The sequence below is a fragment of the Falco rusticolus genome, chromosome 4 (assembly GCF_015220075.1).
Source record: "Falco rusticolus isolate bFalRus1 chromosome 4, bFalRus1.pri, whole genome shotgun sequence".
Classification (NCBI taxonomy): Eukaryota; Metazoa; Chordata; class Aves; order Falconiformes; family Falconidae; genus Falco; species Falco rusticolus.
The window spans coordinates 9,929,986-9,942,563 of record NC_051190.1 but is presented as its reverse complement, the minus strand read 5'-3'; the positions used below and the strand labels follow the sequence as shown (position 1 = coordinate 9,942,563).

Genomic DNA, 12,578 nt, shown 5'->3' with positions numbered 1-12,578 from the left:
TAGTGGAGTATTGGGAGTTCTATAGTTTAACTATGTTTTTACGGTATTTACTGACTATGAAGAGGACATCTGAAACTTTATCTGCTTTCCTGCTCTAGAGCTAATACTAGAAAAGAATATAAGCTGATAAGATATGGAAAAGCTTCTGGAAAAAAACAACAAAATATGCAAGAACTGTAGTTGCTGTTGGAAGTTTGAATTTCAGAAGTATCTGCTGTGTTCCCAGTTACCTTGTATAGCCATTTACAAATTCTGCTATTCTGTTTCATCAGTTTTGTACCTGAATAGTTTAGTACCTACACAAGATAAAGTTAATCGGATTCTCAAACTTGCAATGCTCCACTTGCTTTTATTGCTCTCCCCCCCTGCGCCGCCCACCCCCAACATACATAATCGAGGTTAGAACGGCAAAAAAATACGCCAGCAGTAGTACTAGTGTGACCGCTGTATATGTGTGACAGCTAGAGGGCGCCACAGCAGAGTTCATGTGAGCCAAATGAAGCTGCTCTTGATAATACTGATGCCAAACCGGCACAGAGTACCAGTAACTGCTCAGAGACCAATTTTGTCTTTAAGCAGCAAAGGTATTTATTTCGTGCAACGTTGGGGAGCTAGGCGATTCGCACCGGACAAACTAGATCCAAAGTTTTCAGGTAAAAGTTAGGTATTTATACAGTTTTCATGAGAGGTTACACAACATCTTTACATACCTACTCATTTGATTTTGACACCTAATCATTCCATTCACAATAGGTGGGATCTAGGTGGAGTAGACCTTTCAATTTCCTTTGTTCAACGATTTCCTGACTTGATGGTCTCCTTATGTCCTTCAGGTGCCCACCTTATCTTCTCTAATTATTCAGAGTACATTCCTTTCTCAACACAAACAGAGCATCACCCAGAGCATTGTACCAAACTCATCCTGACTAATCTTTTTATTTTAAGGCCTTGTTCTGTTTCAATACTGAGAAATTTAGCTGATACTATTGATGATATGACCATTTGTTATCCGAGCCAGTATGGAACGGTGCTTGAATAAATAAAAGCTTGAGAGCCTTGAAATTCTAGAAGCTACTGATTTGGCAGATTCTCAGTTTCTTAATTTTGAAAATTGCAAGACAGGAACTCTGAAGATAAGGGAGCAAGTGGGAACTGTGTCAATTCATCTATGCTTACTATGGAAGTAGCTGGCTGGCATGTTGTTTTTCAAAACAAAGGTGCAGGGAAACTGGATATTTTCCAGATTTTCTTGTTGTGTGTGGATTTATAACGGACTTCCTCTAGGCAGGATGAAATCTTGCTAGTTGCTTCTTTTTACATAGGATTAAGTCAGGAAGCATTTCAGCTTTTTAAAACTGTATTTGAAATACGGGGTCCTGAACCTCTCTTGTGATTGAGTTTGTGGTGCCTTGGCCATTTCTGTCATTTCTGTCTCCAAATACTCTCCGTTTAGATTCTGTAGTATGAAACACACTCCCATTTCTATGACAAGTTGCAATCACTTTTAGAGAAAATCTCTCTGAAAACTGTCTCTGTCACGAAGAAAGAAATCTATACATCTTTAAACTAAATAAACAAGCATTGTTATATGTGGACTCAAGTGCATTCTGACTTTGACTTGACTTAAACTGAGTTTGGAGACAGAAACTTTTAAAAATCTTTTCTGTTTGGTTTTTGTCTTCCGCTGTAACAGCTAGGTTGTTTTTGTTTCAGCTTTCCTTTCCAACCTGACATGCAAGTAGTTTTGTAATCTATAAAGACATGTGGGTACCGGTGCTAATCTTGGCTGAAGCAGTGGCGTGCAAATAACAATGTTAAATACCTTGTGTGAAAACTTTAATTTAGAATCTCTGTCATTTTTGAAGAGTTATGTGTTTCACTGGGGGCTTGAATTACAGTCATGTTCCTGCACTGAACTTTATTAGAAGAATAACTTGCTTTCTGATAGATTTACTTGAGAGAAATTGACAATTTGTAACTATTACTTTTGGTGACTTTTTGGGGAAGAGGAGCTATTGGAATTCCAGTCTGTATAGCAAGAAGGAAGACAAACTTAGCTACCAAACTTGGGAATTACAAAAATTAATTGCATACATTGAAAGAGAAAAGCTTACTGTCATATCTTAGTGTGCATGTATACGCAGGAGAGATTGTCGTACAATCTCTCTCCTGTAACAGTGGCTGGTGTGATGCGTAGCACTGCTTCTTGCCATGCAGCTGTGGCTGTGCAGCCCTTCTGATGAGCCTGGGTCAGCTGTCTGCCCCACATACGGCTGTGTCCTCGTGCTTAGAACACAATCTTTTGCAGGAAGATGCCTCAGTATTTTCTCACTAAGTTGGACCAGCCTACTTTTCTTGCTTATTAACGACATAATAGTCCTTCCTGCTCAGCATTGTCTATATGAGGGCTAGATACCATTACAACACATTGCATTGCTCCCAGCTAAAGGGGTATTCTAGAAAAGGGACACAGAGGGGTAAAAATAACCATCTTTCATTGGGCTGTCCTTGGGATTCTAGAAGCTTATCCTGTAAATTCAGTGTGTTGAGATTTCAATGCAGGAAAGAAAGAAGTACTATATGGAAACCCAGAGATACATGGACTACCTATTTGCTCTTGCACGTCTGGCTTCTGCAATTCTTAAACTAGACCGGCTCTACATGGAGGAATGTTGAACGCAGCAGTGAGTTTATGTTTGTCCCCAGACATATGTTATCTATATAATCAATATTAATTCCTTCAGTCAAGTATGTGCTGATAAGAAAACTATAAACACATATTTTGGAGTAAAAAGTTGTGTGCCATTCTGTGTTCCAGAAAGACATGTAATTTAGGTGTTTTCCACTCCCTTTTTAAATGGTCCAAGTTATTATTAACTTCTCCTGAATTTTCTATTAAAAAGGAAAAAAAAACCCAACCAACAATGGTCTTCTGTCTCTGAGTAGGTCACCCAAGACTACACCAAGGATTTATTTATCTTTTTTTCTTCCAGTAGTTTCTTTAAGTAGTATGGTTATCCAGAATATGGCTTCTATAGACGAAAACATGGCTCTTGCAGTATTTGATAATTAGGATGACATTTTGAAACTTTTCTTTCAGGCACTAAGGCCTGTCAGAAAATGTGAGAAACCACTGATCAATAAGAATCAAATTAGTAATTTTAACCACAATTATGATTCTCCACCTTACAATCTAAACCTTATTAAAATTACTTTGATGTATCCCAGTTCCGTATTCTTCTTTTACTTTGAATTTTTGATCTGATTAATTAGTAATAATTTGCTAACTTTAGTGATAGTTACCTGGAAAAGGCTTGTGTAAGTTAGATAAATGCAAGTTTTTGTTAGCAAAACAATTTATTTTCTTTTCTTCTTCTTAATACCATCGATGACTGATGAAGACAGTGGAACTCTTCATGGTTTTGGGTTCTTCACAGAGTTTGTGATTTAAAGTCTTCATGAAGCCTCACACATTGTTTGGTGCTTGGCTGTTCCTTCCCCTAGGCAAGCGAATGTGGTATACTGTGGATATAATTAGAGGCAAAGTTGTTACTTTTACTGTTGTTGTCGGTTTAGTTTTGTTTTTTAAATATCACAACCTTAGAAATGTGAAATAGAACACTGTAGATAGACACAGTAATAATTAATTGAAACATACCAGAACTTATTTATCTTCTACATCAGGAAACATTTGGGAGTGAGGCTTTGCAATAATCCCGGCTTTTACAGTGAAAGTAATTTAAAACACGTTAGCCTCTCAGTTGCCTGTTCCTATTTTTTACCATTACTTGCCACCATCTCTGTTGTGCCAGTACTGTATTGATCCATGAAATAATTTTGGTTAAAAATAGCTTCCCCAAAAGGAGACTGATTTTTTATTTCAGTAATTATATATGTAGCACAGCCCTACAAATAGTGTTTTGGTATAATTCAGAGGATGAAAAACTGCGGTAAGTATAGAGTAGGACACAGTGACCAAGGAAGTGTGGAGTCACAGGGTTTGACCACTTTACTAGGACCACAAAACTAATGGGTTTTATCCTAAAATGGTAAATTTGAGTTATAAAATATATAATGAAAAGTAATCTCAAATAAATTGACCAAATTTCATGCTTATCTTTTTTAGAATTAGTCACTATTTAAAAACATTAGCTTTATGAGTAAAAATTTGGGGTTGATCTTTATTTTCGGTGCTGTTGCATAACTGGATGCAGTATGGGGTGTGCTTGTGTTTCTGGGGTGTGCTTGTTTTCTAGGGTTTGTAAGAGCTTCATAGGTGACCATTACTGGTTTAAATGATTGGAAAAAGATTTCTGGCTTCAAAAATATGCATGCAGTATGTAGCTGTCTGATCAAAGGAAGGAAGTAGGCTCATGTAGTGAGAGTATTGACTTCAGTGGAGCAGTATGAAGGTGTAAGAATTTATAGAGCCAGCCCAAGAATTGTACAGGCCTACTTTAAAGTTATTTTTCTTAGAATTAAATCCCTCTTTTCAGTTCTTAAGTATTGTATACAATATGTCACAAGAAAAATGTAAAACTGATATTGTGAAGATACCCAATTTTTTAAATATTACGAACACAGTGCAGTTCTGTTGACTTTACTGGGACTAATTCACTGTAAATTATCTTGTGAGTAAATTACTATAAGAGCAAAACTTAAAAGCTTTTCCACTGAAAAAATGACTAGAGTGTTGAAGGCACTAACTGATTTTGTTAGCCTGCTTCTAACAGCACGTTTCTTTTGGAGGCTAACCTTTTTTTAAGTCACAGATGATGGGAAAAAAAACAATCAGGAAAGCAAGACATGCAGGTTAGCATTTAAACAAGTGTGCAGGGTGGAATCGTGGGGAAAGGAAGACAGACTGAGGAGGGAAAGCCTCAGGCTGCCCAAATGTTTGTTAGGCTGCACTCTCACACTTCCCAGACAACATATTATGTGACTGTGTGCTTTTAAATAGCATTCCTATTGCAATACAGTCCGTTCAATCATAGTGGTTGGGCTTACTGTGGCTGAGCTCTGACCACAGTTGTGAAGTACTTTCTCACTTCTGTAATTCTAGGTTCTTAACAGCTGTTGCTGAGCTAAACCTATTTTTAGTCATTTACTTACTAAGGACCCCACCAGGCTTACAATTACACAGCTTGCTTTTAATGTGATTTTATTAATAAGGAAAATGGTGCTACAGTGAAGTTCTGCCCAGTGGCTAGATATCAGATCGCTCCCTGAACATATGGGTTATGTTAGTGTCCTGTAATTATTGTTTCATCTGAGCTTTAAAATTTGGAAACTGTGGTATAGCAAAAGTAGTTATTCAGTGGTATCGGCAAACTTATTTAAAACTTTTTCTTTTTTTTAATTCATCTGCTAGTCCATAAACTAAATAGAAATAACAGGGTCACCTGAGATTAGAAAGATGCTTGAACTGACATGCCTGTGACTGGAATATGAGTAAAAGTAGACAGGGAAAACAGTGGTGAACAGCTGAGAATCTGCATTTTCATGATGAGTAGTATGTAGATACCACATGGTAGATACTTACCTTTAATGCATGTGGTTGTAATCACACAGCCTTCTTTATGAGGATCAGAATAGGTAGCTAAATCGCTGCATACTTGTAGCTCAAGACAGACAAGTACTCAAGCTGACTCTGAACTTGTGTGGGAAGTATAGGTTTCGTGACATAAATAATCATAATTCTGTTGCTGGCTTTTGCCAGCTGCTAACTGATGAAGGAAGAATATATGTTGTCTGGAATTAGAGTGAGAAGAGAAACAAGTTTACAACTTTTCCTGTTTTTCCTACATCCTTGTTCAATCAGTAGAAATGAGTCCATCCTGAAACTGAATTAAAATGGCTCTAGTCAAAAGCAGTTTAGACTGCAGATGTTTGTGATTATAAAAGGCACATACATGTTGGAGAACACAGGTTACAGTGTTTGCAAGAAAGGAAGTGCAAAATTGCGATTACCACTTTAATAGCTAGATAACACTCATCTTATTTGCAAGAGGCCTTGAATTAGTGTTTTCTATTAATGTCTTACTGCAGAGACAGGAATGCTGTCTCTTGGAAAGCTGGAGAATAGTCAGGGTATTAGCATAACCTAATGATTATCATAGACTATTTCAATAACAGCAGATAAATATCTGCCAATAGATTAAAAAAAATCACTATATCTTACCTAACTTTCCTAGTTTGTTTAATGTACTTCTCTGCCCATAAAAGGAGCAGTGGAATCGAAAATTGTTACGGAGGAATCATTTGCACTGGGACTTGCAGTTCAAGAGTTAGTCCCTTAAAGGAAGTGGGTAAAGATCCAGGAGAGCAACATAGAACATGGAGAGGATGACTCATATCAGCTTCTGTAGCACACCCAGAAACAGTGACAAATGAGAGAATGTGCCGAAATGGTTAAAGTAAAAGCAGTCGCCAACTGCTGACTTAAGTCTCATGCACACATGAAATGGGCTTTGTAACTGAAGAAAATATGCCCCAGAGGCAAGTACAAGTTTAAACATATGTTTAATCATCCTGTCTTACAAAACTTGGTATGGATTGCATTTCCTCATCCTGAATGGGATCAAAAAAATCTTGATTACTGCCTTAAGAAAGAAAAGCATTCAGCTTGCGTGCTGGCCTGAACCTGAATCCCAGAAGATGGCAGGCTTGATCCGGAATTGAGAAAGGCTTTTTTCTGCACCCGGGCAGAGAACAAGGTGTTGAACTCACTGCTGTCCCTCTGTTTTCTGGCTGTTCTCCTTTTCCCTTCCCACCCTGCCCTTTGCATCATTCCGGGATTGCATAACGAGGTATAGGCAGAGATGAGAGTTGTTGAATACTTGTTTCAAAAGCTGTTTCACTGGGCTAAGGCTGCTGCTTGTAGGCAACATTTAGTGGGGTTTTTTTGCAGGGCCTTTATTCTTTTTTGGTGAAAGATGCTCACTCCCTAGATTCCTGGATAAAGCTGTCATCTGCATTTTATACGTGTTATTATATTGTCTCTAGGTGATACTTCAAATAATTTCTATTGGCATTACATCTCTTGAGACATTTGCTATATGCTTGGCTATGACTCTTGTATTCTATCTGCTTTTCCACTGTTATGTGTCTCTTATTATAACTGTTAGCCTAGGGAGTTAGAACAAACATTTCTGAAATACCTAACTGGTCCAATTAGGTTCCAATTCAATGTCAAGAACTTTTTATCCAAGTAAAAGGTAACACCATCTTTAGGGTTCCCTCAGTGGTATTTTGTTTCTAAATGTGTAGCGGTGACACGGCATTTTATACTCTGATGTACAAGTAAATGGAATGTTCACAGAATGTTTAGAGTGAAATATATTAATTTTTTAAAGAGCTGAAGAATGTTTAAAACCTATAATTTTTAGTTAATTAGATTTTTATATTCCTTTCCTACATCAATCAGTCTACCTGTCATTAAAAGACTCTTCTTCCTTTCTCACTGATGGAGCGTATTGCTGAAATCTAGAAAGGATATTTAACAAAAATGAATGTCTCTTAGGACTTTCCATAACAGTCACTCTCTTGGCTGGAACAGGAATCACTGGGACTGAGAAGCTGAATCTGTATAGCTTTTAGCTGAAGAACCACGCTTTCTCATTTTGGCATGTTAAGATTGTTTTTAAAAATATTCCCCCCCGCCCCCAGCCTGTGGATAAGACAAGTGTAAGCTGATAGGGTGATAAATAACACAGGCATGGTGATTAGGCTTGGCTCACCAATGCAAATAACTAATACACTGTGGAAGGAGGCCTAAGCTTCCCTAAGTCATGTTTTGTTCATTTGCAAGTTGAAATTATGATTATAGCAGATGAGAACTTCTTCAGTGTAGTCTTGCAAACACAGAATAAATGAATTTGCATAATTTAGAACCACGGTGAAATTTATTATCCATCTTAGCTGTTTTTTTCATGCTGTAGAGCCTCATCTTCTCATTCAGATATACTGCATCTTGCTGCATTTTCTTTTCCTTCTGTATCGCTTTATGAAGAAACACAAAAATTGCAGAAATAGTAAAAATTTCTATTTCAAAAATATGAAGCATTTTAACAAGCAAAGTAAAAAAATATTTCCTTCCTTCTTTTGTAGTCTATTCCGATAATGGTAAAAATAACTAATGGCAATAGCAGATTAGTTCAACAAGAGAGTTGTAATGTTTTTAGGTTGTCTTAATTCCCTTAATTTCCATTTCTCTACCAACAATGTTTAACTTTGGCTAAATTAAATATACAATGATGTGATACTTGAATCATAAACAATAAGCATTTAATATATACAGAAGATTTTACATGTTGTAGTAGAAGAGATTTTAACTGGGTCAGTGGGTTACTCGTTACAACTATCTCCAAAGATCATCCCCCCAACCCCACCATTAGAGCTGCTTTAGCACATCACCATATTTGATGCACATACAATGCATTTTGTAGGAAAATTGCTATTATTTAAACATCTCCCTCAGGTGGGTTTGATCTTAAAATACTGTGTATAGTATTACATCCAAGCAAGCAAGTCAAGCTAACAGAAGAACAAGGCAAGGTTTTCCTCTTTCTGTTTAGAGAAGCTGCAGGATATGACATTAAACAGACGATACTGGTAGGTACTTAGGGAAGTTTTCATTAAATGCATGTGAAGTTGACTGTTCTTTCCACGGTATGCTTCTACTGCTAATCAGCCCCATCTCCATTACTGCTATTGATACTTCAGGAACAATTAGCCCTCCAGGGACCCTTACTCACTGTTGCCAGCTGCTTACCACTTATTGCAGTTAAGTCTGCCAGTGTGTTTCAAAACACACCATTTGTGATAATTAAAATGGTGAGAAGTAAAAATTTTCAGGCCTTTGTTGCAATTATGTATCCTACAGGCTTCATTATGGCTATATTAGCACTACCACCTTTTTGACCATGGAGATTTTCTGTTGCTTCCTTCACTGGGGTGGAAAAGGTTGTCCACAAAGGGAAAGTTGGTATTTGATTTACATCTGGTTCCCTCAATCTCTTCAGTCTTATGATGGGGTTTTGTTTTGTATTTGTTTTTTATTATCTGTACCTAGGAATCGGTGTAATAGTTTTTGGTTTTGTTTTTAAGCAGTGTTTGGCTGATGAGTTCTAACAAAGTCTTCTCTGCTCAGTTAACATGGGTTTACATTCCTCCCTCGGCCAGTACTTTTCACCATTCTATAAAGGCACCCATGTTCAGTGAAGCACACCAGGTTTTGTTGCATTCCATTGTAGGTGGGCGTATGTTTTACTTTTAGGCTGATTTAGAAAAAGCAAGAACTCTTAACTTAAACCCACTAAACAACTTAAAAATTAAACAAACAAAAAAAGCCCTCAAAGTAAATTGCAATAAAATACAAAAGTAAATACATATAAAATGTCAAATAGTGTGAATTTTTGCTGATCAATTTGATGAAAGATCTTGATTTGCTGAGTGGGTGTACATGCACGTGGCTATATGAAGTGTGTGACTTTTTTTTTTTAAATGTAAAAAGGAAATCCCAGTGATCCACCATTGACAACCATGTGTTTCCTATATGCTTACCCTGCTTCTCTTTAAGAGATTCTTGTCCTTGTTTATGATTTCTTTTTGCTAAGACTCCAGTATCTCTTCATACAGTCTATTATTATTTTATTGTTCAACATGTAGTACAGTTTAACTTCTGACTAATACCCTAATACTACTAATAAGACACTTAAACTACTCCCCCCCACCCCCAAGTAATAAGCGATAAAATATTTTTAGTTAGTTCTCTGACTCTAGAGGGAGCTGATGATAAAGTTTTCAAGGAAAACAAACATCGTGTTTCTACGGGAATATTTAAACATTGTAGTCTTTGGAAACAAAAGATAGAACAGAAGGCTGATTTTTAACTTGCCCTTTCCTTTGGGGGTGGGAAGGCTTGTGAGTATGTGAATTGGTGAAATCGTTACGGAAAGTGGTAACCAGGAAAACTGTCCAAACCAAATGATTGTTTGGAAAGCTGACATTGGTTTATTGCAGTGCTGGGTGCATGGGGGATCTTTCCTCCTAACATGCACACCAACATACTCAAGGGTACGTATTACATATAGTAGAGTACTTCCATCGTACATTACATATTCCTTTCATTCACACACAGGATTGGTTACAAGTTTCTCGCTTCTAGCCCAAATTAGTGATTGCAACACCTTATCAGCTCATTTCCTCTTGCAGCCAGAATTTTTTCGCTTGAAGACTTCTTTCTGCATAATTTACATAACTGTGTTCTTACGATTATTTATGATTTCCCGAATTGTTTACCTTGATTAGAAGTCCTTTCAGTCATCGGTTTTGATGACTTGAGAGGGTGGGCCAGCCGGACCCAAACCCTGTGCATGTTCTTTTTAATTAGATCAGAGTTTGGTAACTGGGGAGTTTAGGCAACAAATTAACTGCATGTTCACGTGGGTGCTGAAAAATTTCTGTGGTTAAGTGTTGTAAGAGAGGATGATGTGAATATGTGTCTTTCAAGCTGAATACACTTGGTCATCTGCAAATCTCTCAGATAGAAATGGTACCTTTCTGTAGTAAGGTGTCATTACATTGCCTTAAAATTATACAAGGAAATTTTCCAACTAAATTTGTAGGGGTTTTTTTCTGACTTGGAAAAGAAAATCTGCAGTAATAGCAATAGCTCACGTTAAGGTCATTATAGACAGAAACTCAATAAGAATACGCTACTAAAATACAAGCACTGCAAAGTATTGAAAAATACCTGCAAATGTTTCAGAATATCCACTTATATTTGTCAGTATTAAGAACATGTGATTTTTTTTCCCCCTGGCTTTGAACTTCAATGTCAGTGTAAGAAGCATAAATTAAAATTCACAAGAATAAACTGATCTGTCAGCAGGAATATATGTATTCTGTTTGCTGCTCTAGCATTGTCTTCTCTGTTGGGTTTTGCACTTAGTGGTGAAGGACAGAAGCTGCCTGTATTTTACTAGCTGTTCAGTTAGTTACATCTTCATTTTTAAAAAATAGATTCTAAGGCTGTATTTAAATAAAAGTTGATTCAATTACGACTATACTTCTGAGTGGGGACAAGATTTTGTTTCAAGACTCTCATTTTATCATAGCCAATTACACCAAAAAGGAGTTCTGAATTTTTCTTTCTTTGTGTCTCCCCCAGCCTACTCTGTACAGATCAGCAGGATAAAGATGCCTCTGTTTCAAAAGCTATATAATGTGTTTCTATTCCACAGATGAAAATGCAAGTTGTATGTGACCAGATAGACTAAAAATAAAACATTGCACTAAAAACTTAAAAAGAGGTCTCTTTAATATACTATTATAACAATTTTATTGCTGCAATTTCATTAGATATGTTCACATATGAAACTTATATTGCGTAACTTGTTACTACAGCAGAACTCAGAAGATCTGGCAAGTTGTAACTGAGTCTGCTTAGGCATCTTTCCCCTCTCCATTACTTGTCTAACTTACTGTGGCCTCACTTTCTCCTTTAAGTCAACTACATATCAATAAGTGATTTATATCAAAAGTGCAGACAGAGGAAATAATGATACACTTTTATTGTACCTTTGTATATAGCTTCCTTTCTGTCCTGTCCGTCAAATTCTGTGAGGTGGTTTTTTTTCTTCCCTCAGATATTCTTCTTTTCTGAACTGACAACTGACCTAAGGAATTCTTTCATCTTCTCCCCTGTGCTGTGTTGACATGGGGGCACTCTGTAGCAAAACAGAAAATAGTGGGAAAGACCCACCAATCTCCATACAAATGAAGAAGGAAGCAGAAAGAAAAATTAGGACTTAGAAGGCTAAATAAGTTTATCATTAAACATTGATGTTATTACTCCTGAAATAACAGAATGATAATAAACTCCTCCAACTGCCTTCCAATCTATCAGAATATGATCTGCTGAAACTATGATGATCCAGGTTAATCAACAGTGATGCCTGTTTTATAACACCTTCCTGATCAATTCTTGTAGGAGATAGAGCTATCTAAAATTTGTTGGACATCCTATAGTTAATCCAGAGGTTAAATAACAGCTCCTTTTCATGGTCTGTATATTCTGTGATTAAAAATAACTTTCCCTCCTTAACATTTCTTATTTAATCTGCAACTCATCTGGCACAAGCCAATGTTTGCCTGCTCGTGTGTTCTGTAATAAGTACTTAATTGGTTATTTTGCATTTCATTTCAACAGAGGTGTGAAATCAGTCATGAACTTTTCCTCATTCTGATTTGTATTTAATCACATTTGGAGGATGTTTTAAATACAGATATATATATAACGTGTTAGTGTTCACCATTTACAGCTTGATTTAAGAAAAACATAATTATTGAACACAGGGAGAAGGGAATTTAAAGGGAAGGTTCTCACATGTATTACAATGGATAGGCTCCTTAATACCTGTCTGTTCAGAATCTTCATTTTCTGTTTACTGGAGTAGGAGAGTTGTGAGGAAATTTAATTTCTTTTGTTATTGCTTGCCATCAGGATTTTGTATGTAAATGGAAGAGTATATAGTAATTTACAAAACAATCATAGGGCACAGTGACAGAAAGGT

The 12,578-nt window shown here is 36.7% G+C and overlaps 1 protein-coding gene across 1 annotated transcript in view; it reads left to right on the top strand.

Annotated features, from left to right (window-relative positions):
• ARHGEF3 (Rho guanine nucleotide exchange factor 3) overlaps positions 1-12,578 on the top strand; it is a 137,882-nt gene that overhangs the window by 11,123 nt on the left and 114,181 nt on the right. The window lies entirely within an intron of this gene.